The sequence below is a fragment of the Apteryx mantelli genome, chromosome 1 (assembly GCF_036417845.1).
Source record: "Apteryx mantelli isolate bAptMan1 chromosome 1, bAptMan1.hap1, whole genome shotgun sequence".
NCBI lineage: Eukaryota > Metazoa > Chordata > Aves > Apterygiformes > Apterygidae > Apteryx > Apteryx mantelli.
Genome location: NC_089978.1, coordinates 90,548,517 through 90,572,502, shown reverse-complemented (window position 1 = coordinate 90,572,502; position 23,986 = coordinate 90,548,517).

Sequence of the window (23,986 nt, the reverse complement as noted above, 5' to 3'; positions counted from 1 at the left end):
AACCAAACCACATCAGCCAGAAAAGATGTGCTCCAGCCAGGCACAGTCCAGAATCCAGACCATTAAATCTGGTACAGAGGGGGAGTTTCAAAACAAATCTCTCTCTGTTGTCAGTGCAAGTCCAATGTATTCAGCAACAGACATGCTGCTATTCTATTTTAAACACTCTAACACCATCTATGCAATTGATATATGTCCTGAAAAGAGGTTCTAGAAAGGATTTTTTTCAGTCACTTGTACTGGATAACCAGGACCTAAATAGTTATTTCATTTAAGTTAATAGTCTGTTGATAATAGCTACTTAACATTTTGAACATAAACTATTTTGCATTTTCTCGAACTTGAAGACTGAGGTGCTGACTTCTCAGCATTTGTCGTCAGCTTAATTTGGGATGAAAAGCTGGAGTTCTAATTTTGCTTGTAACAGAAATGCATTTGCTATGTTAACTGTGGAGGAACATCCCCCACAGTTCCTCCTCCCTCCACCTACCTCCTCACCACCCATGTCCCATCCACCTGGTCCCAGGCAGGAGACACGTGAGGGCCAGACGCTGCCTCACAGCTCTCCCTTTGCTGCATTGCAGCTCCATCCTCATCCCACTGCAATGAGCCAATGAGTGCAGAAAGAATGCATTCTTAATACTCTTTCCTTTAATTTACCTTTAAAGGCAAGTTCAAGTCACCTTTAAACAGACTGAAGTGACCATGCAGCTTCATGAACATAAAAAGCCAAAGTCTCCACAAGGTGCCTATGGATGCTCAGAGCGCAGGACCGCTTTGCTCTCTCCCACCTCCAAAGCCTGAGAATGGTATCAGCTCCTGCAGATGCACTGGGCAAATTATATTAGATCATATACTCTGGGGACCACAGGGGGAAATGGAGGACTGGACTAAAATAAAGGCAAGGCAAGGACAGAAAAATCCCACCCAGAGAAAAAAAATCTAATCGCACAATGTGGTCCAGGATTGCTATGTCTGTGTCTCCTTCTTCACTTCCCCCCAATATGATTTCTGTAAGAACTGGGTTTCCAAACACCTATTTTCCTGCACCTAGAGCAACATTTTTCTGCTGAGGGAGTAAGTGTACTAAACAGCACATACATAAATGCCTCTCTCATAAATGCCCTCTATATAAATCATCAGGCACCAAATGCCAGCTTCTTTCCTCTTCCCCTCTACTCTCTCTGAAAAAAAATCCCCCAACATTAAATTCAGTGGGTGCTACAGCAGGTGAAAAATTGGAAAATGTGATTTCTTCTTCCTTTTCACAAAGGCTGTAAGGGCCTTTCTGCCATATTTGCTATGTATGTTGTGGGGGGCCTGGACAGACACACAAAGGTGAATGCGTCCAGCCTCCTACTCTTAACTGTCTGGCTGCCTCTCCTAAGTCCCAGAGGTCAATCAGGACATAAATACACTTGAAGAAAAAAAGCCTGAACATGTTCAGACTTCTTTTATGTTCTGACTTTGTGGTCTGAGGAGCCTTGCTCATTGGCAAGGCTTGTCCAGTGGGCATTAGTAGATATTCCTCATGCAGCACCAGCCATTTTCCACAGTGATCCTGGAGATGTAGAAAAGCAAAATAGGCCTCGTGTCCAACTCCCAAGCACCCTTGGGCAAGGGGCAAAAATCTAATCTTCATGTTATTTAGGGGATGTAAAAGCAGGACACAAAAGCCTTCTCAGGAAAGCCTGGCAAGCGAGCATAAATGCTGGAATCAGCCTAGCACAAAGGAACAGGAAAGAGTGGGGAAGACAGTCCAAATTTCCCTTTGTGCCTAATCACTAATCAGAACAAAATTTCTCTAGCACAATTTTCTCAGTGGTTAGAATAAACAAGAGTGAGACGGGTAAGTGATCGTGATATGGAGAGGCACAAGATGTATTATAGCTCAGATTGGCCTGGTTTTCAGCAATAGAATTAGCCCTCTCCCTTCACTTCTGCCCCCAAAACAATTTGGTCATTTCAGGGGAGACAATTTTGCATTCCATTATCCTCCTGAGCCAGTGAAAAAAATGTGAAATTAATGCCTGAAAATGGAAGGTCTCACGCAGGGCATTTGAGGGAGTGGGAAGATGAAGGGCAGGAGAAACAGGGCAACATTGTACTGATGCTGGGTCTCGGCCAAACTTCTCTGCTTGTTACTTTTTTCGGAGCCTCAGGGAGTTTGCTTTTCTGGCTTTATTGTCTAAACTGAATTGCAAAAAATAGATTCTTTAAAGTTTTATCTCCTCCTTTAAAGACCTTCACTCTGAAGTTTCTCTCCCACATACAAATATTTAATTTTTTCATGAGAGCTTCTATTTAAAATAAACAATTGTATGTGAAAGGGTGGGGCGGTTTTGACCCTGAGTAAGCATTTAAAACTCAAACCAAGTCTGCTAAGGTCTTCTACATTAAAATACGGAAAGGGTTTCTATTTTTTTCCCAACAATTTAATAAAGGTTCCTCCATCCTGCTGGGTGCATTTGGAAGTAAAAATAAATGATATAGAATATATTATTGATCATTCCTGGTGTTCCACCCAGGAATGACCAGGAATGATAAATCATACGATCATATGGAACTACACAGTTCATTAGACATTGACAGGGTGAGGTACAGCCGATTTGGAACAAGTGCTGAAGACAGCAAGCAGATGCATTACAAAATACCCTCTTTTTTTATTTAACTCTTCAGAGGCCTCTAAAACTTAGCAGAATTTTTCTCAGAAAAGTTTTCACTTTCTTTCTTTCAACTTGATCAGACACTTTTGGTACACTAAAGACTAGGGGAAGCTTTGCTTATGCAGGAAGTCCACTAGAAATCAAAGAGCTCACTCACTTTTCTGGAAAAACTAATTTGGCCAGTATGTGCCAGGATCATTCTCTTCTCATTTAACACCCAACTACCAGAGTGTTACATGGAATGATAGGGAGAGTTTAGCAACTCACAATCCTCACGTTAGCATTAAAAATGGAAAGTCACTGTTCGCTGTGATTATTTATACATCTAATGATGCCATTGTCAGCATTACTGATGTCTTTCACCCATAATTGTTACTTGCTTTTCCTGCCACTACGCAAATAGTATAAGCTAGCACAGAATCACATACATCACTGCAGTGTGTGTGACGCCCACAAATGGATTAATCAGCTCTCATTAGTTGCTAGGTAACAGTGCCTTGACCTTAGTGTATGTTTAGCCAAGGAGGGCACTTGGACGTGGTGATGCCTGGCCTGTGCGCTGCACTGGCAAACACGTATTGGTACTGCACGGGCCATGGGCAAGCTGCATGGCTCCTTGCTCTGGAAGTGGCATTACACTGCTAGATAACAGTGTTAGAAACATAGCTAATGGATCACCAGAGGGCATTTCTTACAAATTCTTTTGACACGGATAAGATATATAAAATGTGAAAGAAATGAAATTATATTACTCCTCTATTACCTGGGCCAAGAGTAGGCAACGAGAAAAAGGAAATGAAGTGACTTGCGTGGAGTCATCGGATGAGCTGCAGATGAGAACTGAGTCTCTGCTTTGTTACTTTACTGTAGCCCAGATGAAATATTCATGGTCACCATTTGAGTCAGAATATGATTTTTCACACAGTAGTCTTTACGTGAATTACATGCATTCTTTGGAATAGAAATTCCAGATGGAGTGATGGGCCAAGAACAATGTAAAGGACACAGATTTGTTTTAGTAAAAACTGAGAAAATTCTTGGGTGAATCAGTTGTTTGACTCAGGATTTGGGCCCAGTCTACCATACTAAAAAGACAGAGTTGTCTACACTTTCAGGGGTTTTATTAGAATGAATAGAGATGTTAAATTTTAGAAACAGATAACCACATCTAAAACAACTGCTTTTTTTTTTTTAAACCAAACAGATTTTAATGCAATAGTGACATCAAAATGTCATTAAAATTGCATCAGGAAATTAATGGAGAAACATTAATAATAGGTTAAACCACCAATTAGTCAAATCACCAAATTAATGCAGCAGGAGATTGAATCATGAGATTAAAATAACAAAGAATCCTTCCTCACTAATTCTTCAGACTGACAGGAAGTAGCATGTTTGCTTTAGCTTAAACCCTCAACTAAAAGATTTTGCTGAAGGCAACAAAAGTAATAAATCTGGCTTAAGGAGTTAGAGAAATCAAATTGTGGATTATCTCTGAGTTATGATGCAGTGTTAATTCAAGAATTTTCCTTAGATCTCACCACTGTAATGGTGACAAGTATTTCTTTCTCCTACCCACATCCTCATCCCCTTGCTAACCCAGGAAAATGCTTCAGTAAAGGATACCCAGCTCAGCCCAAGATTTGATTTTGAATGCCTTCCTTACATGGACTTTACAGGGAGGTACACAAGGACACTTAACCCATAACATGTGTTTTTTGAAAACCAGTACTGAAAAGGGGAAGAAAAAAGAAAAAACATAGGTTGAAACTCTCCTGTTTTCTAATATGCACCAAGGGTAAACACAGCTGGCAACTATGGCTTGCAGTAAAAAGGACCTAGGGAAGAAACGTGTGGGCCTAACGCATTTCATCAGAGAGGATCTTTTTCAACAGCAGCAGTTTAGTCAAACTGCTGGCTGACGATGGTCTTTACCTTCACTCTCGTAGCGATCTACCTACAGAAATGTTGAGGATGCTGCCTACACATACCTTTGCCAGCCCACAAGAGCACATAGGCCTTGCGCCTTGCCACGTGCTTCCTTACAGTGCCACCCTCTGCGTACTGGGGACAGTCTGCTAGCTGCAGATGACATGGGTCAGCTTGGTTGAGGTGAAGAGATTTGTGCCTGCATTCTGTCACTAAACGCCCATCCGAGGTACCTGCTTTCTGGAAATATCTCCTCTTGTGGTCCTCTGCAGCATCATTTCCCAGAACATAAACTCAGAGGAACGTCCCCCCAACACTCCTCTTGGGTAGCAGCAAGTAGATGCCATATAACACCGGTTCCTGGTAACCAACCTCTGCATTTAAGCAGAGGGTTGGGGCCCAGGCAGCTTCCTTTCGCTCACTTAACCCAGCAACATTCCTGAAACAGCATAACTAGTCTGTGAGAGTTTGTCATCTTGTTCATTAGGCTATGAAATAAAGGAACTGGGAAAGGTGACTGTACCTGTATGAAAGGTTATATCTAGCTTCTAGTGACTTCCACAAAGAAGTAAACACCAGCCGAAGGTTTCTGAAAAGCAAGTTTCACCAAACCATGCCAGAGGATAAACTGGAGTGTTTGTAAAACTGTTTTCGAAGAACAGTCATTTTTGTGGTGTACTCATAATCTGTACCAGTCATACAGATTTTCAAAAGGCATTATGGGGATGATTCCTGATTCACCATTTTCATATAAGTCATTTAGATTTTCTTTCTTTTACAGGCAGGATCATTTGATGGTTCTTCCTACGTCTATTTTGCAAACTGCTAGCAGTTTGTAATAACCATCAGTAGGAACCACTGTGAGCACAATTGGTTTAGAAAGAAAGAAGCTTTCAGGGTGGGTTTGTTTGTTTTCTTTCCATAAATTAGATATATTTTTGATCTTGGTAATATGTGGGTAAGCAATCAAATGAATTAATAGAGAACAAATATGCCATTGCTGTCCAGAATTATTTACTAATTAGATTCTTAAGATGCTGCAAGACTTTACCTAAATGGACAAAGATAAGAACAAATAGATTTGATTTAGAGAAGGGAGGAAGAGAAGGACAGGAAGAGAAAGGTTTAAATCTTTTTGGTGTACTTAAAAATGAAGGATAAAAGTCTAGTTCATTATCTCCTTAACACAGAAGTCTGGGAAAACAAGAAGCTAGATTGGGGAAAGTAAATCCAGCTAGCTCTCTTTTTTGTTTTTTAAGATGCCCTAACAATAATGCAGCAGGGTGAAAAGATCAGGACCACTTTATACACATTGTGCTAATTACTGCAAGTACTTAAAGTTGTAATTAGCTTATTATACTGCAGAGAACCTAACATGGCATGTCTTTCAAAAAAAAATTTCTCTCCAGATCATTAGTGGGAAAGCTAACAACATCTGCTTCAAATAAAATCAACCAATTAGCGCAGGCAACTTCGCATAGTTTGCAATCAGAGAATTATATTGTGCCAAGTGCTAATTTCAATGTGAATTCTATCTCCTTCTATCCCACGCTTATCTGCCAGCACAGCTGGTGTTTAACACCACTGACTTCAGTGAAGTCTCCAAAAACTTATGTTAATTTGAAGTAACCTAATCAGAAGTGTGCAATACAGACTGGGCTTGATCTCAGCTTAATTAAAACTGACCTTGTCATTTCACTGCATATAAAACACCAGTATCTCACCATTTATCACTCAGCTATGATAAATATGCAGCTTATGCGAGAGTCAGGGAAGACAAGCACCATACTAAAGGAGCTATTTTCAGATATCAAAGCTTGATTTTAACATACTGTAAAATGCCACTCGCCTGTGGCTGCCAGCAAATAATTCAAATAGTTTAGAAGCCCCAAAATAATCTCCAAAATATCCTTCCAAAACTCCCAAACAGGGCACCACTGCCAGACTTTCTCTTTTGGTTCGCTATCACAATCACACATCAAAAGCTTGCTATTGTTTTTGACAGTAGATGTGAAAGCTTGCTTTGTAAAGTGAAGTTCTGTCCGTGTTCAATTTTGATTTTATGGTTTGTCAAGCAGATGAGGTGGAAAAGAGGATGAACCTGAAAATGAAACCAAAGATTTTTGCAGGGAATACAAAGGAACAAAAGGTATCAATCAGAAACCAATCTACTGCATTTTAGGTTTTAATGCAAAATCAAATTACATCAATTTTTGTACTTGAGTGTGTTTGTAAGTTTGCTGTCAGGTGGAGGTGGTTTCCAGAGTCTAGCTTTAGATGTCCAATTTTATGTTTCCATGGAGTTAGCACTGGGGCATGAGTTTGTGATGGGTATTTGATTCACTTGCTGAAGGAATCCTGCTCTCTTCCCTTCCCCAGATCAGATACCCAACGTTGCTTTCTTCTCTTGGATTCCTCCAGCAGAGCCCTGCAGTAATGGCACCACAGGCTCCAAATTGGAGCTGCACACTAGCATAACTGCAGGGGCAACTCCTAACATAGATGTAGTTTATACCAGTGAAAAAGGTAAACCCTTTTGCCACCCTGGCTAATATTGACCCAGGCAGCAGAAAAAGTACTAATGAAAGCACTTTTCATGTCAGCGTAACCGCATCAGCGCTAGGGAGCCAGACACATGACAGCTTGCCTCAGTGAAACAGAAATTGCTAGCCATGCAGGTAGTCATAGCCTATTGCAAGTGCAAGGTAAATTACACTTATTCATTTCTTTCACTGAGACTGAAGCCAATATAGCTGACCACATACTTACTGAGGGCAAAAGCAAACACAGCCAACTCCCAAAGCTCAGCTGAGGGTCCCCTGATTCAGTGCAGACAACCTCAATGTGCAATGAAGACGTCCACAGGAGCAAGGTGCTCCCTGTAGTCAGCGGAGAGGAAGAGGCAAGCCCAGAGAGCAACTCATCTTAAAGCAGAGACCTAAAGCAAGCAAAGGGACTGAACTCCAAAAACACCTATTTCCTTCCTTCATCACGTAAATGAAGGTTAATATGACTGACTCAGATAGATATATCCATCAATGTTACTGATAGCTAAAGTGAGGTGAGATGAACCCAGGCCTTATGTCCGAGCAGCTTGCCCTGCCCACCCCACAGCAGTATAAACTTGTTTCCAAAAACAAACAAGAAAAACACCGCTACCTCTAACTTCTTTGCTTCTAGCATGAAGGTTTCCAGTTAAATCTGATCTCATTTTCTGGTTACTGCAGTTCAGTCACACCAGTGTTTAAACTGCTCCACCCATACCACGATTTTGTAGTGAGATTATTTCCTGCTTAGCAGTTAAGGTATTTGTGGGAGATTAAAGCCAGTCTCTTTTGGTGGTATTTAATCAGCTTCTCATTAGTTTTTTTTTTTGACTTTTCTGTTCTTCTCCCAGTCCGCATTTCCAGAAACAACATCTCCTACTTCTTTCTCGCATCACGTTGCTTTCGAAGTCTCTGGTTTAGTATTGGAAGACAGAAGCAGCCTAAGTGACTATGCAAGAAGGGCAGGGACTGTGTGAATAACCTTGTAATATGCAACAACAAGAATAAATAATGAATAATAATCCGGACCAAAGATAGCACCCTTCATTTTGGTGGCATCACAACATTTCCTTCTAATTCTTCTGTCTCCTAAGCCGTGTGTGTCTGTATGCATACTAATGTATATGTATATTTGTGTGTGGATATATACATGCATATGCAAAGAGATAAAATTCTATTACCTCATGTATCTGTTCCTATACATGTGAACTTATCATCCTAGCTATTCAATCTATAATAAAAGCTCCCTCTAGAACAATGACTCACACAAAGCAATTGAAAATATATCCAATAGCTCTTTTGAGTGACGCTGCATACTACACAGACAAGTCAAGTAGGTAACAGTTTATGACAAAACATAAATTAAACTGATCATCACGGACTCATTGTTAGGACTGGATCACTTAGAGAATAAAGCCAAGAACAATTCCTTCCCAAGTTAGACTTTACTGAATATTGTAGGTGGCAAGATAAAAGCAGAGAAACCTGGAAATCTGTGTCTAATAAAGACTCTGTAAATATTCTCACAAATTAAAGAAGCAATAAAAGAAGCTCTAGAGGTTACTTAATATGGCATACTACAATATCAAAGCTACATCCTAGTCAAGCATTTTTATGAGAACTGCCTGACACAAGCCCTGACTGAAAGGGTTATGAAACACAGCATGCCCAGGCTTAGCCATCTTTTTAAGAAAATCTCATTGATTAGAGAATGTTCTGAGGAGTTTGGTGGGTCTTAATCTGATTTAGCAGCTGCTCTCTTCTTCTTGTACACTACACACTGTACAGTAGTAATGGGTTTGAGCTCAAGAAGCCTAAAAGTGTTTGCTAACATTTACTTTCTTGCATAGGAACCACACAAAACACATTCCCATTCCTCCCTCACAACATTTCTCCAGAGGCAGCTGTTCAAAAGTGGAATAGAATGACTATGATTAGGGGAGACAATAGCTTTAGAGTTATATAAAACACATTTGGTCTCAAAACAACACCCCAGCCCTTAATTAAGGATAAAAAAATATATTATGTGCTTCAAAGCTTTTTATAGACTGCTAGTTATTATTATTTATTTATTAGTTCTTAAGCAATGGCTGTGTATTTGGCTTCATAGGAACAGGGCACATCTAGAAGAGATTTTACTGTAGGCCAGGTAGTCACGTTAAGGATAAAAGGAGTTCAAGAGGACGTGGATAAAACCATGGAGAGATGAATGGGAGAAAGAAAAAAGAAAATATTGATGAAAGAAGTTAAAGTGGAGGAATGAGAGAAAGAGAAGCAGGGTGTAATAGGAAATGGGAGTGGAGATGGAAAAATAACAGCAGGGTGGAAGGAGGTGAGGGAGACAATAATTTACCATTCACACAAAGTTAAAGTAATTTTCATTGTTCAAAGAGCAGAGAACTAGCAAAATTCATAGTAAAAAAAAAAAAGAACAGTTACAGCTACACCACTAACCTTCCCATCTCATCTGCAGTCCCCACATCATTCTTGAGTACTACCTCATCGTGATTCGTGCACCCAGCAGAAAATCTGTTTGCAGATCATCACTTAGATTTTGAATTTTTCTATTCAGATGCAATTGCCTCAAACAAAGACTCAGCTGTCATCCACAGAAAACCAGACTGTCAACTGATAAGAAGTCCCACTGGAGCAAGTCTAATCACTTGACCAGAGAAAAGGAAACTAACTTAAGGACCACGGGACAACAGACACTGGAAGTGGATAAAAGTCCTGGGCATAGGGCTGTCTCTCTGATCAGAATAAGAAGAGACATACGACCTGAAGGAGTAAAATTCAGGCCTAGCCTCCAAAACCAACAACACCACACTCACCTCCCCCTTGCATACCCTGTTCTTCCCCTTCCTGTGTTTGCAAAGCCCAGCCTACACATTTGGAGCCAAATTTGTCTGGATTTGAACAAAAGGAAAAATAAGCAGACTGTTGGCACCAGTGGAGCTGCTGCACCTCATATCTCCTTGTTTTTTTCCTTCATGTGATGGATTGCAGGGAAGAGTAACATCTTGCTAAATACATTGTTTTCTACTGTTCTTAATGTGTAATAGAAAAGAGAAATTATTGCTAATCACATCTGTAATGATTATAGACACAATAGTCAACACATTTTAAGAGATTAAAAAGTGTACATCCCATTTCCAAAGAAAAAAAACATAGTCCAGGTCCTTAAGAAATCTATATTTGTATCTTATATAAAGTTATATGAAGTTTAAATACATTATACTCATTATCTATTTCTGACAGGCATCAGAATCCTTTTCCTTTCTTTTAAGCAAGTGATAAAACCACTGTGGTATGCATCCTGTTTCTCCCTGTTCCTCATCTCTTCCCCTCTGTATCATTTAACTAGAAGGGAAAGAAATGGAACCTCTATCCTGTGCCCTCCCATTGAGTTTTGTGGAAGGGCAGATCATAGGTTATGCATTCAGATAATACCTACCAGTTTGGAGCTACATGGAATTTAAGGGTCAAGTGCCTGTTGTGTAGATCCCATGAAAGCTTACATCTGAGTTAGCTAATAATACAGCATTTGGCAATTTTACCACCGCATACTTAGAAGCCTATTTTTAAACATCTAAGTAACTTCTCAGTATGGGATTTTGTGTCTTTCAAAAATATTACCCTCAGGTTTGTACAGCTGTTACTTTATCCCAGCAAAGGAAAGGACATGTATTTTTATTTGAATATCTGCAATAGACGTTAACTCAAAAACATGTCTCCAGGAAAGAACAGTTTTCATTTCTTGCATACCAATATCATAATCAGCTAAGTCACACAACAGAACATTACCTGACTGCTTCATTCTAAAGTGATGTACCACATTTACTTGAACTATTTAACCAGAAAATTAAGCCTATTATGTAATTTTCAGAACAGTAAAATTAAACTTGCTGTGAAATGTATATTGGTGAAACTGGCTACTTGCCAGTTAACTTCAATTAATTAATTGGCCACTGATTTTTTTTTTTGGGGGGGGGGTATTGTGGAGTTTGGGCAGGAAACTATGTGAAGCTGGTCACAGAGACACCTGGCATCCCACCTCATGGGCTGTGCTAGTCCCAGTACTCCACAACACCATTTACCCCACGTATGGCAAACACCACAGGCCAGCACTACCCCTGGTAAAGTGTCCCACTGGTAGGGGACAAAAAAAGGGTTCAGAAGCAAGGGACCTGGGCCTTTCTGTAGCAGGTAAGACAGTTACATAGCAAGAATGACACTGAACCAGGCCCATGCACTGCACTCGGGCACCAGGCCAAACTCCTGCCATCACGCAATTTGTCTTGCTTTTGCTCAGCAAGGATGTAAGCGGGTGCACCAGCCAGCCCTGCTCATCAGAGATGGCCGCCACATCTCTTGAAGATGCATACTTCTAAAGGAAAGCACCTGGCCAAGTGTTTTGAGGAGTACTGCTGTAGGACCACAGCCACCCCGAGAAACCAGCCTCCTCTAACTACTGAAGATCCTTTTCAGTGACCTTAACCTTACAAGTGGTCTGAGCACCCCTGGATCCCACTGACTGCAGGGAAAATTGAGGGTGCACAGCACTTTGCAGCATTGCAAAACAGCAGAAGTATTTTAATTACAGTTTTTATTGATTTCTTAATGAATTAATGACAGCCATTATAAGTGCACTCGAATAACAGCAGCCGGGAGAAATAAAAGGAATTCTGCCCTGACAGGGCCAAACTGAAGGGAAAAACTCTTTAATTGCTCAAGCTTTAAAATATATTTTATTAGAGAGGAGTGAAATCAAGACGATAACTCCAATTCTTTCCACCCATTTTTCTCCTACAGTTGCCTATGGAAGTCATTTATGTCAAAGCCTATGGACGCTACAGCAGTCCTAACCTTTAGTTCATCAACTCCCACAGTGTGCTCAAAAATCACGTCTTAACTATTACAGGGAGATCAGAGTCATTCCACAGCAATGGCTCTTCTTTACGAGCCTTCTTTCCACACCTCTTCTCATCCTGAAGAAAATGCATCTGGCTCCACTTTCTGAAGCTAGGTTTTATATTTTTAAATCTTTTAAAACCATAAAAGAAAAAAAAAATCACAAGAAATATGAGTGTAACCGCTTGGGGAGGTGGACTTTTTTAATAGTTTCATGTCTTTTTCATTGGTTTCACATCCCAAATATGTTTTTGATTAAAAAATTCAAGTTTGTGGTAAACTATTGGCTTTGGCAAGAACTGAAGTATTCTTAATTCTAGATAGAAATGAAAACTGTCATAGGCAAAAAAATAGCTTAAATTGTGTATGCTGATAGGCAGCAGATAACTGGGTATGTGTATGTGGTGGGATGAAAGTCTGAAATTGAACTTTTGAACTCTCAAGCAGAAGCCTGTTTCTTGCTAGCTGCAGCCAGTAGCAGCTAGCTGTAAAATTTAATAACACCTGGACTACACAAAAGTGGCATGTCCCAAATCTCCCATTAATAAAGAGACATGAGACAGAGCACCAGTTAGGAGCATGATCTTGCACCGTGCTTCTGCAGATAGACTTTGGATTGGGGGAGACTGGGGGCTTGGGGTTCTGGAAAGAAGAGCTGGTGCCAGGAAACAAGGGTTCCCAAAAAAAAGAGTCAGTCTTTGAGGAAGAAGGGGGCTCAGACAGAAGGTGAAGACCCTGGCTGAAGGAAAGATCCTGGAAATGGGGGAAAGTCCTGAAGATCAGAGAGATCAATGCATGGATACAGGTGCTGGGGGATGCCCAGGGACTTTGGCCAGTAACGCCTGAGACTGGGTAACTGCGAGCAGTGGCGCAGCATGAATCAACACAACTTTCTGCGTGCCCTTCCCTGACCAGCAGCAATCTCCCTGCAGGAAATGGACATCGACACCAAGTGAACATAGCGCTATGGGGAGCGAGTGAGTGAGTGCGTGAAATAATCAAGTAAGGTAAAACCCTACTTGTAGTAGGGGTTTTAAGTAAACCCCGGTATCCAGATCTCTAGGAGCTGTCATTTACTCTCTCTCACCTGTGACAATATCTTTGCCAACTTTGGTACCAAGTTCATATGATTTCACGCAGTTACAACAACACTGGCTCTGCAGGTCTCCATATCACCTCCTTGTAGAGTGTTGAACACTGCAAGGGCTCAATCCTTGAACAGCATTGTCATACTATAAAAAAGCCCATAAACCACTGTGTCTCCTTGGTAGCAAGGTCGCAAGGAGACAATGAAGCTTATGGCATTCTTCAGGAGTATCTTAGTGTGCCGAAAGCTGTGAGTTCATCGTCTTACATGTATGCATTAGGCTTCAGCTTAGTATTGTCACATGCCTGCGAGCCATATGCTTTAGTTTATACAGTTTAGTTTATATATAATATTTTATATTTTGTTTATATGTGTTTAGTATCTATGTCCAAACTCCACTTTTCATCCATGAGCAATCTAGACTGCCTTGACCCCCCAAGGAAGTTTTTCACTTGCTTCCTCTTTTAGAGAGTTTCTTCCTCTTTTACTCCATGATTGCGCTGAACTGGATGTGTCATTGACATTCAAGAGTGATGATGTATTGAAAAGCTTAATGGAAATTATCAGACCTATCAACTCTTAGTTCAGTGACACAATGTGAAATCTTTTTCCAATGTCATATTGGAGTCTATACACAAAACTGATGAGAGAAGTCTAGACCTATATAGTCTGTTCATATAAATGCATCTCAACACAAGTTGGACTCCAGTACATAACTCTTAAAATTGAGCTTCAGTCAGTTGCAGGCATGTGCTGCAGGATTTTAAGAAGTACAAAGGCAATTCTCCAAATTATATAGCTACTGACAGCTGACTTCCTTGAAATTCTCAACAGCAAAAGCTTTTGGAAATCAATGCGTCAAGCTGAACAGGGTTTAAATGAGGAGTGCTGAAATCCTGAGGTTTAAAATGTACATAATCCTAAAGTATATAGCCCATGTGCCATACCAACAACACTTGACATGAAGAAGTGTAAGTCAAATGGTGCCAGAGTCAAGGGCATACAGGTAACTTGCAGTGCATAAAGTGCTAACTTGTGGATGGACAGGTCAGAGAGGGAAGTTGTATACAATTCCTCCTTAACTTTAGCCTATTTTTTTTGCCTGACTATCTTTATTTTGTTTTTAAGAAAACCTTTTCAAGATTATTATTTCTCCTCCTACATTCACAGATACCCAGCTTTATCCTTCAAGTTTTGGCACAGGAGTTCTTTCTTATCAGAAGACATTAACCTTCTAAGACAGAAAACATACGTTCAGTTAAGACACATTCATACAACCGAGCCTTGCAAAGAAATGTAGCACGTTGGCTTCCATTCATACCCAGCAAGGACTGCTACAAGAAATATTGTACTTTATTGGCACAGATATGTTTATTGTTACAATTTCATCTCAAGCAGCCAATTATTATTTCAGTATAATTATAATAGCACAGTTTTGAGCATGAAGATATTTAGGACTTGGGAGGAGTTTTATTTCCTTTTGGTTAATGCTTTGCCCCCAAGTGCAAAGTTTCTCCAGTGTTTCACGTGAAATTAGTTCATGACATTTTAATCAGCTTTCTCCTGCCACTCTGTGCTCTTACTGAAAATTAATCTTATTCACAGTATACATTTACAGATGAAGTGAAGTTTGTGAACCTGCAGTGATTCACTTTGAAGTTTTACCCCTCTGGAACAGAAAAAAAAAATCTGCAAAGGAGCAGCAGTGGGAAAAGCATGTGAACCCTAGACAGTGGGGAGTTAGCTGAAGATTTCTTTCTTTCTTTTTCTTAAAGAAAATGTGTCTGTCATAGACATCAGATAAATATGTTAATTAATGGGTATATAGCCTCTTTTTAACATACTGAAAATATCTGATATTAAAAATGACTATAATAAAAAGCAAAAGATAACATGCTTAAGTTTGAAAACCATTAGCCCTAATCCTTTTCTCTAGATCACAGAAATGGAATTAGAGGCCCATGATCCTATGTCTCTGCCTTTTGTGTTCCCCCAGTCCCATAAATCACTTGCTGCTTGAAACTGCAACAGGCCAGAGAAGTACTGTACCAGTAGGATGAGGCGGTGCTCTAAAAGTCAGGCCTCCCAGACTGGCTAAGGAATTTACAACCATGTAGCATCCCTTAAAATGTCAGCTCTCTTTTGGGAATACTGGTGACATACTGTCTGGAGTGATGAGTACTGCTGTAATTCCAATTCAGCAGCAGCTGTGAAGCTGCCAACAGGTGTCCTGAGCCAAGGTTTCATTGCACATCTATTGTTGCTTAATGGGAACAAAAATTATTACAAAGGAACTGCCAACATGATAAAACGCTACAATTATCCTAACAGAGTAATACCTACAGGCACTTTAACATGGGGAGCGAGGGAATTATTCTCCAGAAAAGCTAACCTCAGTACATCACTTGCTTTTTTCTTTTCCGTGGTTGTTTTACTTATAGAATAGCAACAAAAATATAAGAAGACTAGGTTTATCTAAGGAAGTAAGAATACATGTAATAAGAATACAGGCAAGTTTAGCCCAAACATAATGTGTTTCAAATTTCCCTTCCTTTCCCTTGTCTTAGAGTATTTACCTACCAAGAGTTATTTTCCTTATTCGCAAGAGAAAAGATCATATTTGCAAGAATATCCAAAGTCTCCCAAAGTTTGGGAATACCCAGATCCTGACTTCTGCCAGGATTCTCTCTGCATTCATGTTGACTATCTATACTAATGACTACTCTAATGAGGCATGCTTGGGTTGCCAAATCCTGTAGCAGCAAGGCTGCCACATCTCCATGACCCTGGATCCAACTCTTCCCTGCATCCCATAAGCCTCATACCCCATAGGCAGTAATCTCCTTCAAACTGTAAGGTGCTCCAGAGAGCCGTTCTGTTGACTCATTGTGGTGGGTTTCACCCCTGGACCACAGAGCTGGTCACCCTCCTGTGAGAGCCCAGGGAGGAGCCGGGTCAGGGTATTGTTCGGATTCTTCCACCTGCCATTGTTCCTCTGTGCTCCTTTGTGTGTGTAGAGATAAGCTTTTTATCTCATAAGCTATCAAAACTTATTAATGCCATGTCATCAGAACACATAAGGTGGGACAAGCAACAAAAGAGAGCATAAATGCTGCAGGCTGAAACAGAAAAGATGTTCAATACTGCCAGCTGTGTGATGAATCTGTATTGATCATATTGAAAGTATGTCCATTATCCAGGATGCAACTGGCTCCATGCTGATAAGCCACTGAGGAGAATGCAACACTATACCAAGAATCAATGCCTGTGCCCTCTCTTTTCCTGCACAGTAGCACACCGGTGTCTTACCCTCCCACACCTACTCAGCTCTCCTTCAACCACACACATCCACTTCCTAGTAATGACCTTTTTCTCCTCACGTACAATCCTCATCTTTTCTTTTCTTCTACTTTTTTCACGTCTTTCTAAGACACATGCTTCACTTTGTCATGTTCTGAAAGCCAAGAACTGTCTGTTATTATATCTCCCTCACTGCCACCTGTCCCAGTCTGAGCACTCATACATTTTTTTCTATATATGCTGCAGAAATATCTACAAGCCTGTACAAACTTCCATTATGATAGGCACTGTACCTAACATCTATGAGCCCATACCTGTCAGCCTCTGCTTCAGGTAAAGACCACAGTTTGAACGCTATGGCAAAGGTGACTGTTTGTAGGCTAGCAGAACTGGCAGGTATGAAGCAGTCTTGCTTTAGCAACACAAAATTAAGAAAACAGGTAAGAACATGAAGGTAGCTGGGGAAGAAATAAGGACTAGGATATAATAGGACATCAGAATCCAGATTTTTGGGCAGAGTGTATGATATAACTTCTTGAATAGGCTATTATGCACTGGTCACCATGACACTTTCCTATTAATGGGACCATAAAAGCATCAGCCACATTCACCAAAAATCAGATATCATGTCACATAGTGAGATAATCAGAAATTTGCTAATTCAAATGAGCAGAGAATTTATTACATCTTCTCACCTGATAGTCTTCCCCCATCATGTTATCGGTGTCTGACTGTTCGCCTGACAGGAATGAAGCAAACTGGACCCATAACTACTAATAGTTCTGTATAATTCCAACAGATCAGTAGATATGAAGCCAGACCCAGTCAGTGGACTGAAGTGTTTTGGTTATGAAACAGACGCATAGTGGGTCATGTCACAAAGACTGAGATGACAGCCTTCAAGAAACAGAGACCAGATAACACTCCACCTAGCTGTTACTTTTTTAGTGAAAAGTGACCCCCACATTTCTTCTTGGGACACTGTATTCTAAAAGCTCTTTTGTCCATACATGCTCCCTCTCTCAAATCAAAATTTTCTTGCCAACCAGTTTAAACCAAACTCACTCATGGAACCAAACTCAAAGGCACAGGTTTTGAATTTCCTAAATTAGTCTTTTCTTCCACTGTCAGCCTCAATTTCATTTTAAACCAGTCAGTGTTTCTCTTTCTTACAAGACCTTGACAGCTTGAAAGCAGCAATGTGTTTGCAGGGCCACAGAACTTAACATTCTGTCCCCAGCACAGGCAGGGCATACAAGCATATTGCTTTGGGATGAGAAAATCATTCCCCTCCACACTCATTTCTTCCCTAGCTTTCCTGCTGTTACAGCCAACAACATTGCCAATTAGTGCTAATCATGGTATCGACACCTGTCCGCAAGAAAAAAGACTGAAAACAATTATGTGCTCATTTTACAAAGCCTATGGAGCAGCTGTTAAACAGCAATGCCTTTCAGTCACTGCTGGCCTTGGCTATACTGCAACAGGTGGCCAAAAGGTGAAATACCATTTACGCCATTATCTGCTTTCTTGGTCATTCTAGCCTGGATTTTGATTCTTGACTCTACATTCCACGGTACTTAATCATGCAATGAGGATTGACAGCTACAATGTCAATGAACTTATTTTGCATACTCTTCTACTGAGTGTGAGGGCTTTGCAGATATGAAGAAATTTATATTTCCCAATGCTCCAATGAGATGAAATGGGAAAATGGAAGTTGTAAACTGGAAGTCGATTGAGCTTCATAGGAGCTGATTTTTCACAGTCCTTACAGTCACATAGTACTTGATATGGTCCTAGAATACTCCTTTAAGGACATGTTCCAGTGAGCTCAGGTGGTGTTGCATGTGCCAAAACTTCTGTAAATCACGGATCACAATCACTTCAAACCTGGGAGCTGAAAATGAAGAATGTCCAAGTAGTGGCCAAATGTGAAAATCTTGTTTTAAACAGTTTTCCCATCACTGTAGAGGAACTCTTTGGCAGATGCTGAAAATTCAGTTCCCCATGACAGTACACCACCAGCTTCATATCAAGACTGCCCCATCTCTTCATGTAGTCCCTTTCCTCAATCCCTGTACATTTTTCAGCTTTGACGAGCACTACAGGCAACTTCCTTAACCTACTGGACTGAGCTCCAGGACAGCTCCATCCTATATACTTAATGAGGCAGAGATCCTGATGAAAAGATAGTAGGATCATCCAATTATAGGCTGTACGATAATGTACAAGAACAGTGGAAAAAAGGTCATGATGACAGCCTTACTGTGGCCTTTCACAACTGCTCAGGGTTCATCTTTGCTAACTTAATGTTCTTTCCACAGAGTTTGTGTTTGTGATTTCCCATATTTTTAAAAAATTGAAATGAAAACCTCTCTGTGCAGAACTCTACTGGCAGCCACAAAGCGGTCATCAGCAGAGTCAAAGCCATTAGATGTGCTGGAGTACTTCTATTATGAATGGATGATCATTCTCATGGAGCTGGATCAGCACCAGAGAGGGGTGAAGTAGACCCTTTGCCAGAGCGTTTCACATACTTGCCAACAACAGAGGTATGCTCAGTTTAGGATTATTAGTTTCATTAGAGATCCTGAAGGACAGGATGACCCCTGCTGCACTCCCCCCAAGCCTGAGCCCTTTCAGCTCCACCCGCTCCATTCTGGCTGTAACACAGTCCTGTCTCTATCCCAAAGCACAGGCTCTGCCAGGTAGCACTGCTATCCAGTGTGTTTGTGCCAGTTCTGTGCTCTCTCCCAAGCTCATCCCAGCCACCTCCTCCCAGGTGCAAAAAGATACAGACTTTCCTTACAGTGAAGTCAGCATGAGCGATCTACCAGTCTGAGCACGCATCTTTTCTGCTGAAAAATGATAAACAATTTTTGCCATGCTTTGTCATGCCATGCCATGCCATGTCACGCCATGGCAACCAGTGCCACAGCCTCTTGGGTCTTGCTGTACCCACGCGGGCTCGTGGCAGCAGCTCAGGCTGCAGCTGCTGGCCGTACTGCTGAAGGTGCCCACTGTCTGGCCTTCCTCCCACCTCCACCCCACCCTCCTCATCGCCTGGAGCACTAGCCCTGAAAGCAGTTTCATTGTTACAGGATAAGGCCATTCCCTTGGAGGAAAACCGTTCAGAAGAGGTTTACCAAGGCAAAATTTCTGCCCATATCTCTTTCCAAACCTATCAGTCAAGACACTATGCAATATCTTTTTGTTCCCACAAGAGAATAAGAACAAAATTGAAAATAACATGTATTTCACAAATCCCTCTCACATGTCCATTCCCTCTAAGACATGTTGGACTTCCCAAAATCTCAATAAATTGTCCCTTTATAGCTTTCAAGTAACTCCCATCTGTCGCTCAGATTTGGCTTGGATTTTCTGCCGTTTTTATGCCGGTGACTTTGGTGATTACAGTTCTATATGTTAGAGCAGGGCTGTCTGACTTCTTGACAACAGATGTTAAACTACATTGCACAATCTTACTCAAGGGCAGGATGAGGAATAATCTGTATAAAAGTATTTCATGGCAGAAAAGGAGATGGAAGAGGTGGCAGAAGGAATGGCAAAATTTTTCATCAGGCCAGATCTGATGCCTGGGCTGATCCACAGACAGTTTATGAATCATGGACCAAGTGTATACAAAGCAAAAATAATGAAACTGTGGACATTTAGACATCAAGATTAATGTCATCAGTTCCCTTAGGTACAGAACAGATGATTCCAGCCTTATTATTAGTTGTTCAGTTTGGGGCTTCCTTACTTCATGTCCTAGACTGCTGGCTATCAAGAAAACACTGGCACTGTCAGTACTTCAAAAAGATTCTTAGAGATTCAGTTTCAGTTAACCTTAAACATACACCCTGGTCACCTATTCCTAAAACCCCAGGTGCAGCTGGCATCATTACTCCCTTTGAAAATGAGTAGCAGAGAAACTGAATTATTCTGATAATCAAAAATAAGAAACAGAGTCTTTCACCTTCCGCTCCTCCCTTGACTGCTCGCCTTCAGAAACCACTGAACAAATGTATGTATCAGAAAACCATTTACACAGATCACTATAGAAAATAATTGGTGCCCTTGGACCCCACCTCAGTCAAAGCACTTAAGCATTTGAGCAGGTTTGTTAAATTCAGCAACATTGCTCAGGCACTGGATATTATACCCAGGCCCAAGTATCTTAGGCAGGGTGTTAGCCAGATCTAACTGACAGAAATATACACTATAAATTCCACCATGGCCAAGTCCCCTTTTGCACTTTCAGTAAAGAGAATGCAAAATCCAGATGATAACTGACCTACCCTAGAGGCAACTACAGAGGCGAAGTATTAAGGTGGAAGAATTTTCCTTCCTCTAGCAAGTTATGAAAAAATGGAGGATTTTAATTTTCAAGGCTTTTAGTCTGACTCTGTAATGAAACCCTAAATTCACCTTTAAAAGAGTGTTGAAGTAGCCATCACTTTTACCAAATAAAAGACTTCAATGCGCAAGTGTATTTTGAAAGGAATATACCCAATTTCAGCAGAGCAGTTACAACTGTATTCCTTTAAAATTCAACTCCTCTCCAACAAATTGGGAAAAAAATGAAATTTGCATGCCAGTTGTGATTATATCAAGTTTAAAGCTTTTTAAATTGGGAATGTTGGCAGAAGACCAAAGGGAAAAGTTCCACCAAGCATTTGTTATAAAAGCTCAGTTATTGCCTTTTTCTCTAAATCATCCTTTGAAACAAAACATTTTCAAGCAGAAATAGTAATTTCACAGTTGGCAAGACTTGGCATTCGGCAGCAGTTCTTATAGCACTGTGGAAGTACAGACTCTGACACATCCTTAGGGAGCACAGGCCCATACTCTTACATCCAACAGCTTCTCCTTTCTCCCAGTTGGATAGGAACATTAAGGATCTTGTCATTCCAATGAATTTAAGCGTGGCTCATTAACAGCCTGAATTTAGCAAAGGCCAGTTTGGACACGGAGGCTGGGTGCACTCAATCATTCAATAATGAGTGGAAAACTGACAGGAAACAAAAGACAGTGGTTCTTATAGCTGTTTGCCAAAACCCTTAATCTCTTTCTGATAAAGCAAAGTTTAGGAAGCAGGGCACTTCTACACAGGATAACAAAGGTGGCTGGCATCTCTCCAGGTGATAGATTTGTTTGCAGTGCAGAGCTACACTCCAGAAGGAATCAGCAAGTCATCCAACAGAGCTCTGAAACACAGCCCTATGCCTCCAAAAAAAGTGAGGCTTTCTGATATCTTTCATCATTATATAGTTTTATGCCAAGTGGCTTTGGTTGCCCTTCTGGGAGATATTTGTTCAGATACTGGGTATTTTCACATGCAAATATGGCTAACTCTGGAAACGCAAAGGGAATATCCCTCTTCTGGAGAGAAACACACACTTATTAGAGTAAGTTCACTTGATCAACTTTATGTCAGCTTTTAGAATTAAGGCCTAAAAATGCCCATTTCTCACAGACGACAATCAAAGGTAGTTTGAGGACAAGCGCAGATGAAGACACCTATGTTGTAAGGCGAGGTAAAGTCAGGTGAGGCAAATTTCATCCTGGGATCCTAAAGACCAGATGGACATGGTTTCTAACCCAATCTAAATATACAAAATGTGAAACTCACAGAAAAATATATATAGCACTTACAGTGGCAAAAACAGTTTAAGAACTGGTGAGATATTTTCTCAGATCACATGGACACATTCAGACAAAGGGCAGAGTACCTTCTTCCCTCAGGAGGACTGGCAGTAATGACACCTCAGAAAGAAATTCCTAGGGCCAGTTGGTCAAACAGCCCAGACACATGCACCCTCATATCATTTGCACATGCAGGTATAGCCACTGTGCATGACTGATATTGTGCAAGAAGCCAAAGAAAAGTTATCTTCAGGGGATGCCCAAAAAATCATGTTCTTTTTCCCAAGTAAAACACAGTGAATGTATGTACGCGGTAAACGGTATGTTTACTAGACATGGTCTTGAGTCTCCTTTTGAGCTAAAATTCTGGATCTGGAGGTATAACGTCTCAGTGAGTGAAATAAAGCCACAGTAGCTGGCACGCTGAGTGGAGGATGAGAGAGCTTTATTGAAACTTTACCCACTTGTTTGCAACACCTTTGCTCTCTGTACAACAAGAGCACAAGTATGACCATGCAAGGAAAGGCAGAAGCAATAGCACAGCTCCTGTGCTGCCCTCCTGCACAGCACTGAGTGCTTGGTACAAAATCAGCTCCTCCAAGTTGAAGCTATTTCACAAGGACCATAGTTCATATTACTTTAAGGGCAAAATTCCCCTTGTCAATAAAGGTCACAAGGTCTGATCATTCTGAATTTGCACAGTTTTTGGATATATTTAGCTTTCTCAGTGCATGCCCAAAGAATATTTGAATCATTAGCAACATTATCCTGGTACCAGAAATGTTATTATTCCTTTTTGTGGCTTCCAGTATTGAGAGAGCTTTTCCCCCTAGCTGACAAATTCTTTCTAGTTTTTCCTGGTGATGTGCTAACCTCTTTAGTGTTAAAAACCTATAAACCTAAAATTGATTAGATGGGCCAGAAGGACTGCTGTGAGCTTCCAGTTTGTTCTGAAAACTCAGCAGTTGAGCAGAGATCATTGGGACCATCAGCATGGTTTTACCAAAGTAAAACAGACCAAAATGGAGGGGAAAAAACTATCCAGATCTGCAAGTTTGCCCGCAGAGAGCCCTGAAATGATAGCACACTGAAGTGAAGGATGCCTTTCTTCTTGCAATTACTGCAAGGTGGTCTTATTCAGAATATGAGAAGCACTGTAGAAAAAATAAAAAGATGGCACTCCACAAAATAATCACACACAGTAAAGAAAATTAGGGAAAAAACAGATACAATCACGTCACAATCACATTTTCTTCTTTGATACAACAAATTACTTCCATTTTCAACAATGGGAATTACTCACAAACAGCAAATGGAAAACAGGCCCCAGTCTGCACAGAAACTGGCATGAATGGAGAACACAGATTACAGGCAAGAGTGAAATATATTTCTACTGATAGCTCACTTTTCTTCTGCTATTCTGGTTCTGAATCAGGATATAAGTTTCTGTACCTCTTCTTCTTCCCCCATTCATTTGGCAAGAAACACGTTTTTCTCTTTTTCTGTTTTAAAATTCAAAATGCAGGTGTTTCATACCTTGCAACTTCTCACCTTTCAAAGATTTTGGAAGTGGTAATTCTTAAATATTTTGCAATGGAGCACTAAAAAAGGATTCAGGAAACAACAAATGTCTTTATCAGAGTACTTTAGCCTATTGTTCATATTACTAGAATACAAATATATTATAAGGTGGAAACAAAACATGCCTTGATAATGTAGAGTACCTATTTCAGTAAAACTGATAGTTTCCATAAAGTATTTTAACAGCATCAAATTTGCATTTTTCCATTTAAAAATTCTAGCTCTAGATTCTGTGTTGCCATTTACACAGTTTATCATGAATATTACAATTTAAAGAGGCACAACTGAATTAAAGAACCTAGGATCAAAAATTT